Genomic DNA, 19306 nt, shown 5'->3' on the forward strand with positions numbered 1-19306 from the left:
TGAGGGACACACCTGGCTGTCACCTCCATACTCTCTTATCTGTTCCAAACCGTGACCCGATACAGCAAGCACTCACCCAATATTTGGGGAATGAATGAATACACGATGGAGGTGGGAGAAGAGGGGAAGAGATGGAGATGAGGAAAAAGCACAGGAACGAGAAGAGGGCCTATCTGTGTGCCAACTGGGCCGAGTCCTGTCCTTCCTGCTCCTTCCTTTAGCAGCTGGGATACCAAATTAGAGTCACCCCTTCTGGCTAGGCAGGCTTATCAGCACAGCCAAGAATCGTCAAAGAGTTAATCTAACCAATGCTTCCTTCTGACCCAATATGCACCAGAAATCTTGCCATGTGCTTTTTTCAATCCCAAATTTTCTCAGAGTCCTTTAATTTTTTTTTTTTAAGGAGAACTTGATCTTTTGCAGCTCAAAAGATCCACTATGATGTTATGGATAACTGCTGTTATCGCCACAAAAAGTTCATGTTGACAGGTCCTTTTAAACAAAACCACATACAAGTGAATGCTGATGTTTTAAATTTTGATTTCCTACTATTGAAAGTCAGAGATCTGGAAGTCTCGACTCTCCCAGGCACTGGCATCCTTCCTTTTCAGGATGAAAGAGCTGAGAAAAGCAGAAGAGCTGCCTCACACTGACGGATGGAAACCACTGGAGCAACAGCAAGGATCTGTGGCTACACAGGAGCTTCCTCGTTTCCAGACTCATGGAGGAAAAAGAGCCTCCTCTCCGAGCTAGAAGTCTCAACGCCAGCGTAACAAGACAGCGGACGTTGTCATCTCTGCATGGCTCACCTTGAAAGCTCAGGTTTAACAGACAAGAGATAATGTCCCGTTTCGTGCGAGTGGGACGTTCTCTGAGGCCGCCCGGCCCCTAGATCTAGATCTGAAGTATCCAGGGTGCTGCATCTTCATTTCCGTGTGACCGGCTGGCTACTTGCCGCAGCCTGCATGCTTCCCTGGTGCAGGAAGGGCGGATTTGTGAGTGCTGGCGAAATCTATACACGTCTGCACTGTTTTCTACTGATTGCCCAGAGAGACAGAATCTGCTGAACTCCAGGAGGACGGGGCCACTCGGGTGCCAGGGCTACAGGGTATGAAGGAACGCAGCTTAAAAATGCACTCTCATCAAACAGCAAGTGACGGCAAGAGCTAGGGGAAAGAGTTCCTTCCCCTCTGATTCCCTCTGTACCCAGGAAGGGAGGGGCTGTGAGCAGCCACACCACGCCTGTCCCTTCCCAAAGAACACAGCAGGTCCACCCACTACTCTTTAGACTGTCTGGAGCTTGCATTTTGGAGAAGGGTCTGAAAGTCTGTTTTTGGTTTAGCAGCTGCGTTACATGTTATTGAACAGGAGTGGCATACTTTGTCAGTTTACCATGACTGCAGGTTAAGTCCTTTATTGAACAAACGACACAAAACAAAAACCCAACCAGGTAAGGAGCTTAATGCTTCCAGTGGAGTTGAGACCATGGGGCTCTGAGAATATGAAAAAAATCCAGAAACGCTTTATCAGGCCCCTTGGTGCTGACAACACAGCAAAACCCAGCTGGAACTGTGGTCAGCTGCCAGAGCCAAAATCGATGGTGATGCTAAAATGGTCAAAAATGGAAAAGTCCCTATTTGGGGAATTACAGCCTTGCTTTTTTCAAAGAGTTGATGGACAGGGTCTTAGGTATATGCCCCCACATGTAACAAAACTAACATCAGTTCTGGACGCTGTCTCTGAAGTCATTCTAGCCAATAGATGCCCAGGGACATTTTTCAAGGGCTTTTCCTACCTCTTTCACTTTGCCTCCTCCTGGGATAAGCGCAAATCATTCCAGTGAAAGTCAGTCTCATAAGTGAACACCGTAAACCTATTTTATGACTTGGGGAATTTAAAAACATGTTAACAAAACCATCACAATGTGTTTCTCCTGCGATCCTTTAAAAGCTGAGAGAGGGAGAGAACCTATTATATCCACGGTTCCTGCAGCCACATTCCAAGAGAGCTAAAGAAACTGCATTTGGACATTGGTAAAAATGATGGACAAATCTTTTTTTTGCAGAAGTTTCAACCTGGCTTGCCTTGAGAAACATAAAGAGGCTCTCTGGCACTAGATGTCAAATTAATTGCAGGCAAAGTGTGTTACAGTAATTCACTTGGCAGTTTAAGCAAAACCCAGAGAACAGCATTAAACCGGATGCCCATATGCCAGCAGCGCCCCATCGCTTCACTCTGGTTGATGAAGTCTGACGCTGAATCTCTCCTGCCGCAACCTGATCAGCCGCAACCTGATCAGCCGCAACACAGAGGAGACCTGTCCTTGTCTTGGCATTGCATAAAATGGTTTATTTGTCCTCTCTGGAGGCGTGCTGATAGATAAATCCCAGGTATGATTATTATTATTTTGAACTATTATTATGAGTTACTATTATGACTTTCCTGAGACACTGGGAACGGGGCACAGGGATCCCGAGGATCAGACCGAGCTGTGTGTGAACACTTAAGGGACAACATCTATCTTTGTTCAGGACGGTTTCGGTAATATTTCAGGAGAGAAAGGTCATCTATACTAAAGGGAGTTCAGTGCAGAGAAGGGGGACGACTCTGCCTGGATATGTCTTGCCTGTAAGCCTTACCCAGGTTGAATTATCTGTGCCAGGCAGCCTGTTTTACTCTCGGCCAGTATTCTTGCCTGGATAACCCCACCGACAGAGGAGCCTGGTGGGCTACAGTCCACGGTGTCGCAGAGTTGGATACGACTGAGCACGCACGTGTATGGTGCATTGAATACCTTCGAGGGCATCTATGACAACTCGTTCACTCCACTACGATCTGCTGAATGCCTACTGTGTGTCTGGGTCTCTGCTATGAATGAAGCGCCAAGAGATGTGGGTCTCACCTTGCAGAGGCTCCTGTCAGATCAGCAGCGGGACAGAAAGATCTATGCAGATACATGCAGGCACACTGCTGCGCTAGAACTCGGCGACGGTCGCCCTCCACCGGTGGACCCGCGTGGTGTTTGGTCGTATGCACTTTGTAGAACGGCGTCAGCTGAACTCACTGGCCCTGAGTCCATGAATCGAGGCAGAACCAGAATTCTTCAACACGTCTGTGTCCTGAACTGAGTTCTCTAACCCAGTGGTCCCCAACCTTTTTTGGCACCAGGGACCGGTCTTATGGAAGACGATTTTTCCACAGACCAGGGCAGGGGATGGTTTCGGGATGATTCAAGTGCATCATATTTATTGTGTACTTTATTTCTATTATTATTAGACTGTGATATAAAAAGAAATCATCCTAAAAAACTCACCATAATGCATAATCAGATCCCCAGGCATTAGATTCTCATAAGCAGCTCACAACCTAGACCCCTTGCATGCCCAGTTTGCAGTAAGTTCAGGCTCCTATGAGAACCTAATGCCACCACTGATAGGACAGGAGTAGGCAAAGCTCAGGGGGTAACGCGAGTGATGGGGAAAGTGTCAGTCACTCAGTCATGTCCGACTCTTTGTGACCCTCTTTACACGGACTGTAGACTGTAGCCCACCAGGCTCCTCTGTCCATGGAATTCTCCAGGCAAGAATACTGGAATAGGTGGCCAGTCACTTCTCCAGGGGATATTCCTGACCCAGGGATCGAACCTGTGTCTTCTGCATTGAAGGCAGATTCTTTACTGTTTGAGCCACAGAAAGGGAAGTCGCTCAGTCGTGTCCGACTCTTTGCGGCCCCGTGGACTCTAGCCTACCAGGCTCCTCCGTCCATGGGATTCTCCAGGCAAGAATACTGGAGTGGTTTGCCATTTCTTTCTCCAGGGGATCTTCCCGATCCAGGGATCGAACCCAGGTCTCCCGCATTGGAGGCAGACGCTTTAACCTCTGAGCCACCAGGGAAGTCTGACAAAGCTTCACTGGCTTGCCCGCCTCTCGCCTCTTGCTGTGTGCCCTGGTTCCTAACAGGTCAGAGACCCAACAGGTCGTGGTCCCTGGTCTGGGGTGGGGATCTCTGTTCTAACCTGTCTACTGTGGAAGTGAAGGTGAAAGTCACTCAGTCGTGTCCGACTCTTTGTGACCCCATGGACTATACAGTCCATGGAATTCTTCAGGATACTGGAGTGGGTTGCCTGGAAAATCCCATGGATGGAGGAGCCTGGTGGGCTGCAGTGCATGGGGTCGCCAGGAGTCGGACACGACTGAACAATTTTACTTTCACTTTTCACTTTCCTGCATTGGAGAAGGCAATGGCAACCCACTCCAGTATTCTTGCCTGGAGAATCCCAGGGACAGGGGAGCCTGGTGGGCTGCCGTCTATGGGGTCACACAGAGTCGGACACGACTGAAGCAACTTATCAGTAGCAGCCTTTCCCTTCTCCAGGGGATCTTCCCAACCCAGGGATGGAACCCAGGTCTCCTGCACTGCAGGCGGGTTCTTTACCAGCTGAGCCACCAGGGAAGCACTGTCTACTGTGGAGTCATGCTCAGAGGAGTGAGGGAGCAATGCTTCCAACAGGGAAAGAGGTGAGGAAAGCTCAGGAGAGCCTTCAAAGAGGAGGCGACACTTCAACTATGTTGGGGAAGCTCAGACAAAACGGGAATGGCATCCAGGGGGAGGGAAAGGCCTTGGAAAAGACACGGAAGGGTCCCTGGCTGAGTCCCTAAAAGGCTCCCTGGCTGAGAAGTAGACCAATGCCACCCCCTCCAACGAAAGGCTGGAGACAAATGACACATTTTCCTATGAGGCCGGCACCTTGTTCTTAGGACATAAAACCTTCCCAAACTTGAATGACTCCCTGCAACAACTTCTGGCCTTTGGAAAGTGGGGCATCCAAGACAAACAATCAAGGGCCACTTGAAGGCGCATGCGGTGTTCTTGGAGAATTATTTCTGGCTGTGGTCTCTGCCACAGATCATAGGCCATCGGCTTTCAATCACAAGGTTGAAAGGTATTAACGAGAACCCACACGGTCCCGGGCAACCGTCTGCGTAAAACGTTTTCCTTTCTTGGAACGTAATTGGGTCCGTGTTCATCTAGAATTTACTTTTTACCCATTTCATCCTCAAAACTTCAAAGTGTTACTCTCTCCGCCCCCATCCCCCCCGACCACTCAATCTTGTACAGGTGTCATGTCCCCCACCCCGCAACGTTGTTTCTGTGTTTGTGGAGGCACTGACCCAGCATCCCCAGGGTGGGGGCCGGGAGTGTAACCCACAGGCACACCTGGAAGTCATTAAGGACGGGCAGGAGGGGGGAGGCGGAGGGGAGGGGGGCGGAGGGGAGGGGGGAGGTGGAGGGGAGGGGGGAGGCGGAGGGGGAAGGAGGGGAGGGGAGAGAGATGGGGGAGGAGGAAGGGGAAAATAAGACCATTTCTCGCCCAACACCTTCACATTCTTTGTCCCCTTAGGTCAAGTCTGAGCCAAAGGCAAAAATGTTTCAAACAAGCAGCTGACAAACACCTTCTGAAAATTCCACCAGGTTGCCTCAGGATAAGGTCAGGGGTCAAACATGTCATGCTGAGGGAGAGGAAGTCAACAACCTGAAATGCCACCTCACCTTTCTGATATTCCAGAGCATTCGAACCTGGAGAAGAAAATGGCAACCCACGCCAGTATTCTTGCCTGGGAAATCCCATGGACAGAGGAGCTTGCTGCGGTCCACGGCATCACAACAGTCAGACAGGACTTAGCGACTAAACCACAACCGCCACCAGAGCACTGGTAAGCGAGTTATATCTGTAAAGGCTCAACTGCCAAATCTATCCCACGTTAGCAACTATGATAAAACTAGATTCAAATGATTTAAGGCCAACATTGCTGGATTTTCTTTTGATACCTCTGGCTGACACTGTCCAGCCCCTTAGCTCCTGATGAATTTGATGTCCTCATCTTCTTCTAAAAGGAAGCGTAGTGGTTTTTATTAGGTATATCTAGGAAATATAGGCCATAGGCATTTGTGCTTCAGGATGCAAGATAAAAGTGCCTTGTTATTAGAAGGGAAGCTTTAGATCTCTTGCTGCAGAGATCCATAAAATTCAAGGAATTTCCTTCCTGAAGCTTGAGGATATTCCTGTTAATGAAGTTGGAATTAGCTGTTAAGAGAACTGCTACTAACCGTTGGCAGTTTATGGTAATAAAATGTCACAATCATCTTTACTCTTTTGTTTTCCCTCACTTAAAAGCTCTATTTATCCACCCATTTTTAAGATAAGGGGAGTTTGGAAAGTTTACATACCTATCTCATGTATTCAGTTCAGTTCAGTCGCTCAGTCGTGTCCGACTCTTTGCGACCCCATGAATTGCAGCACGCCAGGCCTCTCTGTCTCATGTATTACAGGTATGATTACACACATTCTGGAAATGCCAAGAAGTTCTTGGCACGTGTCTCATGAACTCTCTGCTGCAGGAAATATCATTCCCATTGTGAACTGGGAAGCTGGGATTTGGCTCCATTCAGTCACCTGCTCCGGGTCACACACTGGAAAGGGATCAAGAACTTTGTTCAGTCTGTCTCTAGAGTCCCTGGGCTGTCCACTCATTGGGAGCAGAAGGTCACCTTTCCATTGCTGGCCCCGTATTCCTGTTAACTCTTTCTCTCAGTGACACTTTGATGTGTGTGTGTTAAGTTGCTTCACTCATGTCTGGCTCTTTGTGACCCTGTGGACTGTAGCCAGGCTCCTCTGTCGATGGGATTCTCCAGGCAAGAATTCTGGAGTGGGTTGCCACGCCCTCCTCCAGGGGATCTTCCCAACCCAGGGATGGAACCCATGTCTCCTGCCTTGGCAGGTGGATTCTTCACCACTGCGCCACCAGGGAAGCCCCTAGCATTCAGATACTTACTTGGGCAACTACAAGACCCAAATGGTATTCTCCCAAGCTCACTCACATAGTCGAACTATACTTAAATATACAAAAATTTAATCACCGCATTAAAAAAAATCACAAAGTTGAAAACAAATAACTAAAGAGAAAAAAAAAATTACAACAGATGGCAATGGGCTAGTCATAATTGATATGGCACTCTCACCCATAAAGAACACAGTCTAATAGCAAACTGAACCAAGAATGTAGACAGTCAGTTTGGAAAAGAAGAATTGCAAATGGCTAACTGAAACAGAAACATCAACCCAATCTCAACTGCATCCGTATTAAGAAGTTAAATTTTAAAAACTGATAGCGGTAAGTGTCAGGTTCCTTACATCCAGGGTCACCCCTGGAAAACCACGTTCCCTGGAGCAGTCAGCGGGGCCAATAATCCAGGCACCCGCGTTTGCACTGAGCCCGCAAAATGCGGTACTTCTGAAACTCAAGCTAGGTGAACAGTCAGGGGGCGTCGCGCCGAGCGCTCAAGTCCCGGGTGACCCAGGCTACCTGGTGCCCGAAGTAGGTGCCGGCTGCTTGAGACCCCGGGCCCCCTCACTAGCGAGCTGGATGCGCAGACGCGCCGTTGCCTCTGCAACCCGGCCGGCTACCACGCGCTGGTCTGCCACGTGGCCTGCGCACTGAGCACGCGTACGTGCCGCGGGAGGCGCAGCGCGCATGCAACGCACTGCGTTGAGTAGGCCGTCGACTTGTGCGTATGCAGCCTGCCTGCGTGCGTGCCCCTGTTGGCGTCACGCCAGCGTCACACTGGCGTCACACCGGTGCTCCGCCTCGCCCCGCCTCCTGGAGGTACTCCTGCGCCTGCGTGCGACTGGCTTGGCTCACCCTCCTGGTTAAAAAAGGGCGGGGCGGGGGCATCACCCCCTGAGAGCTCGACTTTTCCACCCTTTCTCCCACGTCCACAAAATAAACTGGGACAGGACAGCTGATTTGGAAACGAAGACCCAGGAGTCGCACCAGAAGCACATTTCTCCCAACTTTCATGTTTTATCCAAAACACTGCTCGTCGGGCATGTTATCCTGTTATTAATTTGTAAATCATGTTTAAAGTAGAAAAAGACACAAATAGTGATGGTGAGATTTTTTGTTTGTTTTTGTAACTGGTTGTTATACGTTTTTCAAAATGATAACCTTCCAAATCGGCATGTGTGTGAAATACAAGATACTTATATCGGTGGACATGTGAAATATTTGGGGAGGTCAGTTTTTGAAATAGCAAAACTTTAAGGTACATCTCATCCAGCAACTGAATTTCTAGGAATTCAGTCTATATACTGATATATACATATACACCAAACTAGGCCATAGTGAATGTTAAAAGATATTTACTGAAGCATGGTTTATAATAGCTAAAGGTTAGAAATAACTTATCTTTTAACAGAGGGTTAGATAAATATATGGGCTTCCCGGGTGGCTCAGATGGTTCAGAGTCTGCCTACAATGCGGGAGACCCAGGTTTCATCCCTGGTTAGGGAAGAACCCCTGGAGGAGGGCATGGAAACCCACTCCAGTATTCTTGCCTGGAGAAACCCATGGACAGAGGAGCCTGAAAGGCTATAGTCCACAGGGTTGCAAACAAGTCGAACATGACTAAAGGACTAATATTTACTTTCAGAAAAACATATGATTGTACAGACAGAATGGAGTACTACTGGTCTTTGAAAAGAATTAGGTAGACATACAGAAATTGAAATAAATAATTTATAAAATTAAAGGGATATGAAAGGTATAGAACAATGTATATAAATTGGGACCATACGTGTAAATTAAAGGTATACACATATATCAACACATAAATATAAAAGCCTCCAGTTATGTCTGGAAAAGTTAACAATACACTGTCAACATATTTGGAGGAGGAGAGGTGATTTTGAGGCTAAAAGTTGCTGGGTAGGGAAGAATTAATCAATTCTTTTTCTTTTTCTTTTCTTTTTTCAGTATGTCTTATTTTCTAAGCCTATATATGTATCACTTTTACTTAGCTTTTATAAGAGGGAAAAATAAATCTAGGAAACAACAGAAATCCTCACTTCAATTTAAAATCATTTTAATTTTCAAATGAGAGTAGCTCATGTCTACACCCACAAACAAACCCTGTTTTGAACTTTTATTGGTGGCATTCAATCCACTTGCCTACAGAGTAATGTCCACAGGGAATGTAATTGCTTCCCACTTTCCAAGCTGCCTCTGAGAGAGACCAGTTAGAATACCCTGAGTCAAATGGAGAGGAACATAGCTGGAGCCGGTCAGGACTGGTTTGGACCCTGATTCCCTGAAGTTCAGTGTGAATGCAGCTGAGATGCCTCACTTCTCTGAGCCCTGGTTTCCTTCATGAAATGTTGATAAGAATATGGCCCCCATGAGGAATTAGTGACCTAAACGTTTGTACATTTGTGTGTGTGTGTATTTATATAAAGTCTACCACACTCAGTAGGTGTTTAAAGTAAGTTGGACTCATTCTTTTCCCCTTCATTTAAGAGAATTTAAAAACCCTCTAGGATATTTCCAGTTACTCCCTCTGCTGAGAGTGGCCAAATGTGGCCTCAGATCAGTCCATGCCTATTTTTTTGTTTAATCGAAATATGGGATTCCCTTGCAGCTCGGTCGGTAAAGAATCTGCCTGCAGTGCAGGAGACCCAGGTTTCATCCCTGGGTCAGGAAGATCCCCTGAAGAAGGAAATGGCAACCCACTCCAGGATCCTTGCCTGGAAAAATCTCATGGACACAGGAGTCTGGTGGGCTGCAGTCCATGGGGTCACAAAGAGTCGGGCACAACAGAGCGACCACTTACTTACTTATAGCTGATTTACAATAGTATTTTAGTTTCAGGTGAACATTGTGGTAATTCAGTATTTTTGTACCCTATGCCCGAGACTTGTGGGATTTTACTTCCCTGATCAGAGATCGAACCCAGGCCACCGGGCAGTGAGAGCACAGAGTCCTAACCGTTGGACCACCAGGAAATTCCCACACTCTGTGCCTTTGAATTAACACATTTCCTTCCTTCCTAGTGACAACCCAGTTTCTGTGCCTATGACAGATGTGGTCTGGTTAGAACACGCTCTTCCTCCATGCTTGCTGAGACTACCCCCAGCACGAGACCCCAGCTCACACACCTCCTAACACTTTCCTTCCTGAAAATTTATCCAAACCAGTCAAGTTTTATATTAATTCCCTCCCTGGCAAATGCCAAAAACCTACCCTCATAATTCTGCCCTTTTTCAGTGTCACGGCTTCGGAAAGAAACCTTCATAGTGGACTGATCTTTCACTCCCTTACTTTCTGTGTTTCGCCTGAATTCTATATGCCTAGTTAAGTAACGTGTTGGACCAGCTACCGTTAGGAAAATTTCATGAACTGGTAGAAGCCTTGCCGGCTTTTAAAATTACTGATACAATATACAACTCCCCAGTGTGAGCTGTGGGCAAGGACAGTAGAAATATATAGAAGTGCTTAGCTTTTATAAGCCCACATTCCACATCATCAAAAAGGCTGTGCCTCGTACTCCATTAAAATAATAATAAAAAAAATAGAATGAAAGGGAAAGAAAGGCATATTGAAGGAGCCGAAGTTTAAATGAGAACCACCTGTTCTGTGCCTGGGCGTCAGAACCACACCCCTACTTCTAAGGGATCCCTCAGCCCTCCCACCATCTGAGCTGGTATCACCGCTCATTCTGGGCTGTACCCTGCCCCTATTCCAGAAGCAGATGTCAGGGTCCTTATTAATTTTGAGAGGGATGTCAGATGTGAAAAGGTGGAAAGTTGTTAAATGGTTAAATGGTCCGGAAGGCGCTGTGATCAGAAGGGCAAGGTCAGAAGATGAAGGGCAGGAGAAACCATGAAACGCGTTTCATTAGATCCATAAAATGTATGACTTCACTCGCTTAATTACATAAATAAAGTTGTTAGAAAAAATAAACTCAGACACAGAGCGTGCAAAATTAGCAGGGGCTTTATGTAAGTCTATGGAACTAGAAACAACCCCTAGAGAGGTCACTCACATGTAGGCGGCTTCTTTGTACAAGCTTCATGTAAAGCCAGAAAGGAAAGATATCTCGGAGCCTGCCAGATCGGGTGGGATCCAAGCTATACAGCAGACCCATGCGATACCAAGGGGGCTGAGATTGGGGATTGGTGGCCTGTTTGGTAACTTGAACGCTAATACAGTTCTCTGTCCATCTGTTTTACATCGCAGTTGGAAGCATATTTATGTGATAAAGAATTAAGGCTGTTTCTCTTGGCCACCTAAATAATTGGGATGCTCTTTCCTGGAAAGCCATTGACAACAGAATAACAAGCATATTCAAAACTGAAATCGAGAATTAAAGAGGCTCAAGGGTGATTAACTTTTTAAAAGCATGCCAGGACTTCCCAGGCGGCTCAGACAGTAAACAATCCGCCTGCCATGCAGGAGACCGGGGTTCGATCCCTGGGTTGGGAAGATCCCCTGGAGAAGAGAATGGCAATCCACTCCAGGATTCTTGCCTGGAGAATCCCATGGACAGAGGAGCCTGGTGGACTACAATTTGTGGGGTCTCAAAGAGTCAGGCATGGCTGAGTGACTAGCACACGCACACAAGGGTGCCTAACTTGTTTTAAAACAGCTTGGCCAGAGACTGTTTCCAAAGTATTTTTTTATTTGTTTTGTTTGAACACAATACAAGTAATAATCTTGCATGGTGCTCAAGGACTTTTTCTGTTTTAAAGAGAAAAGGAGTGTTTCAAGGACAAAGAGAGAGACAGAGGAACTCCAGACAGAGAGAATGGGGAAGGCACTTGGCTAATGAAACCAACGAACAAACTCAGAACATTCCTTGAAGAGAATCCATCCCATATCCGAATCCTGTGAAATATGGCAAGTAACTGTCCTGAATAAATACTGTACAATTATTTTTACTAACAAAATACCACTGAACACCCTCAAGGGGCTTCATTTAGATGATCTCTCAGGAGCAGTTCTGCAAGGAGGGAATTATTCTCGAACAGGATCCCCCAGCTAGAAGTCTCCATACTGGGACCTGACATCACCCTGCCTGACCCCCGTTTTCATGAGTATTCTTTCAACTTTACCATGCTGGCTTGATTATGAAAAAACATAATACATAAAGCCATCTGATGTTCCATAGGCCATGAGCTAAAATATGATTGCTTCCTGAAGAGCAGGATGTGGGTGCCTGGATGTGTGTTTCTGCAAATGTTGGGGTGAGGGAGAGGCAAAGGGAGACCCTGGAGCCTGATCACCGTGCCTTGTTTTCTGAAAAGTTAAGACTCCCTGAATTAATTCACTGACACCGAGACCATGAAAGGAACAAAACCTCAATATATCCTTCCAGTGTGACTTTAAAGATGACAAGGTTATCATTTCATATACCATCGTGCAAGAATTGATTTATGGGTCTCTGGGTGTTCCCCCTTCTGCTCTCCTCTAGACATACCTGGGATTATGGCATTCAGGCATATTCCTTAAAATCCCATAAAATCAAGTATTTTCTAGCTCTAATTTTCATGGAATAACTCAACCTTTTAATGTTTCTGAAAGGGGAGGCTTCTAGGTGTCTAGATCTTGGAACTGCTACGCCTGAAGGTTCTTTTTCTCCCCATTTACAAGCTAGTATTTTTTCCAAAAGTATTTCATGCAAAGGCCTGTGCCTCTGAGGAGTACAGCCTCTTGCTCTGGCTGCTGCGGCTGTGTCTTCTTCCCCAACATGGACCGTGAGAAGGGAGGGGCCAGCCACAGTCCTGCTAAACCATATTCCTTGTTACTTGTAAAGTGGCGAGCCTCCTCAACTGGGAAGGAAGACCTGGTGGGAGGGGCGGTATGGAGTCCAGCCAACTCTCACTCACCACACATTTTTCGGGAATGAAATCAAATAGGAAGATAAGCCTGCTGCCCGTTGTATCTTCTCTTTATAACATCTCATCCAAAATAGGATTATGTAAATGTCCTTTTCTATGAGCTCCTACACATCTCAGTGGTTCCATTTATGGCCAAGAATGCAGTAAGATGGGTCTCTTAGGTTGGCACACAGCCATTTCCCCCTTTTCTGTTTCAAGAGCAACTGGTCTTCCTTGCCCAACTCGCCAGCAGTAGCTCATCTCTGTGCAGAGAACATGGAAGTGCATTAGATCTGCCGGGGAGCATATGGACTTGATCTGAGTCCCCTGAGATCAAGACAGCATTTGCAATGTAGTGGCTACAGGCCCAGTTTGGAAGACCTGGACCACCCCACCATGGGCTCCTTGGTCATTTCAGGTTAATGTGTTCTTTGCTTCCGAGATGACAGGAAGTGAAGTCTCAGCTCTGTGCAGGCAGGGTCAGCATCCTCTGCTTGCTGTGAGCATGGCTGGAACACCAGGACATGACTCCTTTTCCAGTCCTGGCTGATCCCTTGGGTCTCACTCAACCCAATGACATTTTCACTAGGGAGCCTTTACTAACCCTGCCTCTCATGTCGAACAAACCACACCCTCTTGGAGACCTGTACTTTGCTGCACTTTGAAGTCTTCTGTCCTTATAAGATGACCGTGTTTATTTATTTATCTAGTACTAACTAGAGTGCCATATTTACTATTTGTTGTTATTCTTGTTGTTGTTGTTCAGTTGCTCAGTCGTGTACGACTCTTTGCCATGTACTACAGCACACCAGGATTCTCTGTCCTTCATTATCTCCTGGAACTTGCTCAAACTCATGTCCATTGAGTCGACGATGCCATCCAACCATCTCATCCTCTGTCGCCCCCTTCTCTTCCTGTCTTCAATCTTTCCCAGCATCAGGGTCTTTCCCAGTGAGTTGGCTCTTCTCATCAGGTGGCCAAAGTATTGGAGCTTCAGCTTCAGCATCAGTCATTTCAGTGAATATTCAGGGTTGATCTCCTTTAGGATGGACTGGTGTGATCTCCTTGCAGTCCAAGGGGCTCTCAAGAGTCTTCTCCAGCACCACAGTTCGAAATTTACTATTTAACTATTTAATTTTAACTTAACTGTCTAATTTTACTATTTAACCATATAACTATTTAATTTTTACCATTTAACCATTTAACTATTTAAATATTATTTACTATTTAACCATTGAAAATACTATCTTTCAAGGGCCAATTGTCAGGCATGGTACTAAGCACCATGTATGAATGGTCTCATTTAGCCCCTCTGCCGTGTGTCCTATTAGAGGAAAAGACAAGGGTGCAGGTTTCAGAATCAGACACTCTGGGTTTGAAACACTAAGTCTACCAACCGGTGACCATGAACTTGGGCAAATTCCTTTTCGAGGCCTGTTCTATAAAATGGGGATACAACCAAACATGGCAACCGTACGGGGTTTTTCTGATTCATTCACCGATTCATTCACCCAAGGGGTGAATGTGGAGTAAGCACTCAGTGTCAGCTATTTTTGTTATCTCTTTACCGAAGAGGGGAACCTGAGACTTCAGAGACGCAGGGACCCGCCAGAGATGACCCTGCTGGTCGGGCGGTACAGCTCAGACATCCCCCAGGCAGCCTGACCCCCAGTTCTTCACCAGTTTGAACCCCAGCATCTTCCTCTTCCCTCTGGTCCATGAGCGCTTTGAGAGCCCAGCTGTGACGGTTTGTCTTTGAGCCCCAGTGCCTAGCATGGGGCCTGTCACGTTCAAAGAGCCAGATGTCCATTTAATCCATTGATGAATTAACTTACGAATGGTTTCGATTTGAGTGAATAGTAAGCACGGTGCTAGGCACAAAAAACAAGCCATAGAGGAATACTGGGAAGTACCTGGTGTGAAATCAATTGCATTTAATAATTTATTTTCAATGAAAGCCTTGAAATGTCCTTAAAAATCTCCCAAAAGAAAGTCATTCCAGCATAAACATAGCAGCAGCCTTTAAAAAATAAACTGCCACTGTCTGCAGTCTAAACCTAACGCACGGAGCTTTCAAAACACAATCATGGGCTCTATTATTATTAAAAAATTTTTTTTCGACCCACTTCAAATGATTTTTCCTCTGCTTTTGACATACCGAGAGCATTCCATATAGACAGACTGCACAACACCTGAATTTTAAGGCACTGAAGGGTGTGTGCTACGTAAGTATACACAGCAAGGCAGGGACCCCTCATGACACAATCCTGAACAGAGGTGAGCACCCTGAAACAAAACCGTAATATTTTTTTCAGTGGGTGGGATAGAACCAGTCACTGCCATTCATTTCATAAAAGCTGAAATTAAAAAGCTATCATCTGTGAATTTTTTAATAAAAATGAGGAAACCAGGAGAGAAATTTAAACTCTTTGTTTCAGAAATAGTGCAATGTAATTCCATTAGAGAGTTTGCAAGCATGGGACCACCTGGTTTCTCCCTGCTTTCTCTTAGTGGCATCTGAACACTTTGGCAGTCTACATAGTAGAACAGTCGCTATTGGAGATGCCCTGAAACTGTTATAACCAGCATCGTTCAGAAGCATTGCTATCAAGACCCAAAACTGCAAACTCTCAGCATCAAAGGAGATACAGAGTTCTTTGTGGGGACAATGAACTTGGACTGTTGTTCTCCAGTGAATGGAAAACAACATTGCTAACCCAGAGAAGTGACATTGGCCCCATTTGGTGACGCCTCAGTTCCCTTTGCACTGGGATTACAATGCTGCCTTTCTGTGGAGTTGCTAGAACATGCCACCAGAATCGGCTCTGAGTGCCGGAGCAACTGAATGACCACCTTCATATGATGCGGCTTTCCCAGTCCCATTTTGAATTCAAATATGTAAGGAAACCAAGCCTGCTCCATAGGCTCTGTTATCCTCAATTTCAAATCAAATCCCACCAGCTCACAAATGTACTTTACAAGTTTTGGCAAATTCACTCCAACACTTTAGAAATAAGTAGGATGCTGTTAAAAGATTAGAATTCTGCAGTCAAGTGAAATCAGCCTTTGGAAATAAACGCCCAGACCCTTCAGTCCCACTGCTATTTGCTACTGAAATCCACAAGTTATGAAGCTCGGGATTTAAAGTGAACCTCGATCCAAGTCTTGGCACCAGTGCCTAATAGCTGTGTGACCCCAGCTGAGCTATTTAACCTCTCTGAACCTTGGTTTTTCCTACTAGTAACGGGAGAATGATAATGACTTTACAGGGTGGCTGGGAGTATTAAAAGGCATTTTTTAAAAAGCACTTAAAATCTTTTCGGATCCTAGGGGATTTTAAACTAATAAAATTAGGTGCTTATCCAAATCCACAAGGATTTGGGAGTGACAGGAAAGATTTCTGTGTGTGTGTGTGTGCTGGGGTCGGGGGTGGGGGGGGTGAGGAAAAAGTAGAGTTGCCACCACGAACCTTCAGATCCTGTTCAAATGTGTTTGGTGGGTGGTGGTGTCTTTGCCAGGTCAGAAGTAATGTCTCCTGGCTAAACATTCTTCCTTCCCAACCCCTAGCCTGCCCCAGGTTCCTACTGGATCAAGAGGGTGACAGATTCATCTTCGCATCTCCCTGCCTCACTCCTCACATGCAGACTCATCAAATGATGAGTCACCCCGGGCACTTCCCTGGTAGTCCAGAGGTTAAGAATCCACCTTCCAATACAGGGGACACAGGTTCGATTCCTGGTCAGGAAACTAACATCCCACACGCCATGGGGCAACTAACCTGCGTGCCACAACTACTGAGCCTGAAACTGAGAGTGTGAGTCGCCCAGATCTTCTCAACCCGGGGATCGAACCCTGGCTGCCCACCTTGAAGGCAGATTCTTTACCATCTGAGCCACCAGGGAAGCCATATTGAACCTGAGCTACAGCCCCTGGGGTCTCAAAGAGTTTGACACGACTAAGCGACTGAGCGCGTGCATGTGCACGTGCACACACACACACACACACACACACACACACACACAGTAGATCCCTGGTCGTTACAACGCCAGGCTTTAGCTAACGCAGTCTCTTCAAAGGCTTTATTTGCACATCCCAAATCATTCTTGTAAGCCATGTATTTTCCCACACTGTTGGATGCTGTGAGCATTTAGGAGGTGTTCTCAGGGTGTTTAAAATCAACAAGGCAATTAGGGAGGTTTATAAGGAATCAAAAATACAATCAAAAGTGCTTTGGAAATGTCAATACAATTCTTGGCTTGGCAGACCACTTCTGTATTGTACATTTGTAAGGAAACTTTCAGGTGATCTTAAAATGGGCATCATTCTGAATTTGGGATTTATTTTCAAACTGGATGATGAATAAACTGACAGGGAGTCTCTGCAGGATCCTTATATAATTTGGGGAGAGATCTTTCCTTGGGGAAAAAAGAGATGAAAAAACAGGTTTCAGAGTCAGACTGACATGGATTATAATCCTGGCTATGTGAGGAAAACTGGGTGAGTTGGGGAAAAACCATTAGCGTTCTCAGAGTTTGGCTTCTGCAGCTTTAAAATGAGGACAGTAATGCCACTTTAAGTTGAAATATATAAGCGTCCAGCAAAGTGTCTTTGCAAACCTTCATTTTCATTCCTCATTCCCTTTAGGGAACAGAGTATGGACTCATTGGTTTATATTTTTATAACACCTGCAAAATTGCACACTTTCTAACCAATTTAGTTCTCTCTTGACCAAAATGCTTTAAGACACAAATGTTCCACATCTGTTTTGCTCTACTAAATAAAATAAGCCCAACCCATCAACTTCCTTTCTTGCCACCAACAGTTTCCCTTAACTTATTCATCATTCCACAAGAAATTTTGCTTCCAGATAAAGGCATTTCTTTTCAGGGTCAGGGGAGGGCTGTGGAACATGTTTTGGGTATAAGAGAAAAAATACTAAACCGGAGTAAGAATGAACTCTGTCCTTTATGTGACCGTCAGACAGTCATCTTTGTGTAGCACTACATTCTTTGCAATCACCCTTCCTATCCTTAACATATCATGATAAGGAAACTTGGTTGTGTTTTCAAAAGCATAATCATGACTTAACATTTTACTATGGCTTCCAATAAACCAGTGTTTTTCTTCCCTCACAAAAGTCCATGAATAAAACAAACCCCATCACCATTGGAGATGCATTTTCATGCCAGCGCGGACGCTTTTAAGACCATTTGCCGAGCGCTCTGCACCATTTGACCAGTTCTGGGGCAGGGGGCATGCTCTAATTACTGATTGTGAAGTTCGGTATCTATAGCAACAGGCTGAACTGACAACAGGAAGCTTCACCCTCTGGGGCACCCTCCGAAGTTTATAAAATCAACTTGAGGCCAAGGCTATAGTTAATCAGGAGGGCTTTCAGAATGCAAGCGCTCCGAGTCCACACTTAAGAGGCAGAGAAATTATTTAATAAGACAATCACGGGGCTCAAGAAGGCAGAGTTTATTTAGCTTGGCTGTGCAGTGCCTCTTGCAGTAATTTATCCTAATGGTACCAATTCACCAGTGATTTGATACAGCAGGAGACCGGGGGGTATCGGTTTAATCAAACCTCGGCCAGGGCTGCCTGCTTCTTAACTATTGTCGCCGTATATCAATCAGTTTCACTTGATTCACTAATCCGGGGGCATGGGCATATGAATTTTCCCGGGATTCAGGGAATCGGGTTGACATCATTCTTTATAATGTGCTTACTTTTAAACAGCATTATTTCACCCCACTCACATTATTTCATGTTCCTAGAACCGGCGAGTGAAGGATCTAGATTCTAAGAGGCTGCTGGTTGGAGGCCTCGTAGGATAACAGCCTGGAGCATTAGAAATGATCGGGAACAAGTTACGAGACCCTTCCGGGTCTCAGTTTCCTTACTCATCCCACCAGGACAAGAATTTAAGATGTCAGGGAGCTATTAAGAGGGTGAATAAATGGCCACGTGGACGAGCCTGGGACAGTGCCTGGGAAGCAGAAAACAGAATCTCGGCGAATGTCAATTTCGCTTCCCACCCACCCTCAGTCTGTCCCCAGGGAGTGGAAGGTGGAAGATGTGGCCGCATCAGGTTTTTATAGGGTGAGATGTTAAGCTTTTACAGGCCTGGTCACACGAGCTCCGATAATCCTAGGAAATCATCTAAACTCGATCCTCACCCGTTCTCTGCCTCCACCGGGGCCAAGAATTCTCAGCATGCTTTCTACTCCTGGCGCCAGCCTGGCTGTCAGGAAGCGTCGAGATGGGGAGGGTCTCCCTCACATCTGCCGCGCTCGGCGCCCTCCCCACCCTCTTCTTTCTTATACAACGGGGAGTCGGACTCAAAGCACCATCCAGGTACGGGCAAGAAATCACAAGATCAGACCTCTCCCCTCGACAGGCAGAGACTACAGAAAGGAGAGCAAAAGCATTTTCATGTACTGTTCATATAGCCCAAGGCAGGAAGGCAAAGAGAGACGTGAATCCTGGGGCTTGAGGCGATGACCATGTGGACAGCGAAGTCACCGGCAGCGTTCAACCCCGACCCAATGGGGAAGAGTGGAGAGGAACCCATGCGAGCTTCTTGGGGGCCCG

At 46.1% G+C, this 19306-nt stretch overlaps 1 protein-coding gene and 1 long non-coding RNA gene across 3 annotated transcripts in view; both read right to left on the minus strand.

The window, feature by feature from the left end:
• Positions 1-7478, minus strand: part of LOC145514889 (uncharacterized) — a 67237-nt gene extending 59759 nt beyond the window's left edge. For both annotated transcript variants that reach the window (XR_014060546.1, XR_014060545.1), the window contains exon 1: positions 7365-7478. This is a non-coding gene — a long non-coding RNA (uncharacterized LOC145514889). The remainder of the gene's footprint in view (positions 1-7364) is intronic.
• Positions 1-19306, minus strand: part of WWOX (WW domain containing oxidoreductase) — a 918690-nt gene that overhangs the window by 65480 nt on the left and 833904 nt on the right. The window lies entirely within an intron of this gene.

The sequence above is a fragment of the Giraffa tippelskirchi genome, chromosome 7, assembly GCF_054371585.1.
Source record: "Giraffa tippelskirchi isolate mGirTip1 chromosome 7, T2T-mGirTip1v1.2.pri, whole genome shotgun sequence".
In the NCBI taxonomy this organism is placed as follows: Eukaryota; Metazoa; Chordata; class Mammalia; order Artiodactyla; family Giraffidae; genus Giraffa; species Giraffa tippelskirchi.